This window comes from Ambystoma mexicanum, chromosome 3p (assembly GCF_040938575.1).
Source record: "Ambystoma mexicanum isolate Mex_15411 chromosome 3p, UKY_AmexF1_1, whole genome shotgun sequence".
Classification (NCBI taxonomy): domain Eukaryota; kingdom Metazoa; phylum Chordata; class Amphibia; order Caudata; family Ambystomatidae; genus Ambystoma; species Ambystoma mexicanum.
In genome coordinates, this window is record NC_090925.1 from 947,208,075 (window position 1) to 947,210,173 (window position 2,099).

The following is a 2,099-nucleotide window of genomic DNA, read 5'->3' on the forward strand; positions in this document are numbered from 1 at the left end:
CTCGGCCTGTTCTGACCTCTTACGACCTCGAACCCTTCCCTGGAGTCTACTCGACTGGAGACTGGCCCTGAAACACAGGATTGGTAGAGTTTAACTCCCTATTGTCTCTTTGTGCTTGAACCCCTTCTTCCCCGGGGTCCAACCCTTCCCTTTGATCCACAGCTCACCTTGTTTTCTTGGACAGTGTGCTCTTCGTCCTGCTTTCAGCGCAGGGGTGTGTTGATTGATGCAGGCTTGTTGCTGCCTAGTTACTTCACTGGCAAGAGTCCGACCGGTAAGTATAATGAGTCTTTTGAACAGTTTTCTAACTTCATTCCTTTCCTTCCTTAGATGATGGCCGGCGTCCGGGGATGGCGGCGTGCTGCTGAGATGAGTAGCGCTGAAGGTGAGTGAGAGCGCGATGCACCCCTTTCATATTTGCATTGAACTGAGTTATTTTTCTGTGTGTTTTAGGTGCCGCAACGTTTTCAGCGTGGATGTCTGTTATGAAGAACAAATGCAGTGGGTAAGCGCGGTATGCGGCGCCTCTAGATGTTTCCACGCTAGCCTGGAATGTCTTTTCCCTCTTGCAGATGGATGAGAAGTTCCGGAGACAGAGTTCCCCCACAGTGGCTGGGATTCAGGTAAGCGTTTGAAGCTCGTACAGTATTTAAAAATAAGCGAAGATTTGCAAAATGCTTACTAATGCCTTTTTCTGTTTTTCCCTTTTCCTTAGGATGCGGCGTGCAGGGATGGGAATGACACCGCCGCAGAACAGAAGGAACGATGAATGATGGGCAGAAGCGCTGCAAGGTAAGGCTGTTCCTAACAGTGTTCTTGTTCTTGCAGGAGCTGAGCGCAGAAGAAAGATGCAGGCCTACTGGAGACCGATCCGAACACGGTGAGTGTCACGCTGCAGGTGCAGAAAACGCAACGCATGTTTCTCAGCCTGGGTGTGGCTTAAATAGTCTCTAGGTATCCCAGGTGTCTCTGGGCTGAACCACACCGAAAAGACTAGACCGCACATGCAGTTCTGGGAACCGAAATATGTGGGGGCATCCATCTTGTCCCCATCAAAGCACTACAAGTCCAATCCCCAATGTTATCCTATGGGAGTGAATCAGTCTGGTGCCACAAGCGCCAAGTCTGACTCCAAGTGGGTCTTTGGAGGGATGGAGAGGCCCTTGAGGGCCATGTAGGTGATTTGTGGCCTGGCTCCAGCCTGACATCTTGGAGGGCTGGGGACATGAGGGGCAGGAATCATGACAGCGAAGCATTGGAGGAAATGGTGGTCCAGCCGATAAACTGTGGGAATGTATTATGTATATTGGGTTATACGTCTAAAATAATAATAATAATAATAATTTGGCACTTATATAGCGCTACAAACCCTCAGGTATCTGAGCGCTGCTTATTATTACCCACGGTGTGTGGTGCTCATTTATCAACCTCGGAAGGATGAAAGGCTGAGTTTGGCCCCGCCGGGATTCGAACTGCGTTAGCAGGCTCTGCACGGATGTCAAAGTGAGCGCTCTACTCGCTGTGCCACTTGACCGGCACATTGGTCACCCAGTCTCTGATTGTAGGAGGTGCCCAGTTCTCCCACTGCATTAATATAACACATTTAGCCAGCAATAACTCCAAATTCACAAGTTTGCGTGTCTCTATATTAAAATGAATACAGAGACATGCAAACTTGTGAATTTGGAGTTATTGCTGGCTAAATGTTATATTAATGCAGTGGGAGATCTGGGCACCTCCTACGATCAGAGACTGGGTGACCAATGTGACTTGGGCGAATGATAATGAAGAGTTGTACTCTAGCCTGCTCCCTCTAACCGTCCAAGGGATATATGGGCAGGATTTTGTCAGTATCTGGCTGACAGGGGTGATGGAGGAAATGATGGGAATGTATTGCCTTGAAGTTGAGTGCAATGGTTCGTCAACTGTGAACTGTGAAGCAACCACTGTACTTGGGATATTTGACCATATTGATGTATATCTGCTTTGAAAAAACGTGTGTGCCTTACGCATGTAGCGAAGAATGATTCACCAGTGGATTGTGTGGAAACATAAATGGAAGAAAAGTGGATGAGAGCAAATACTCTGAATGGATCACA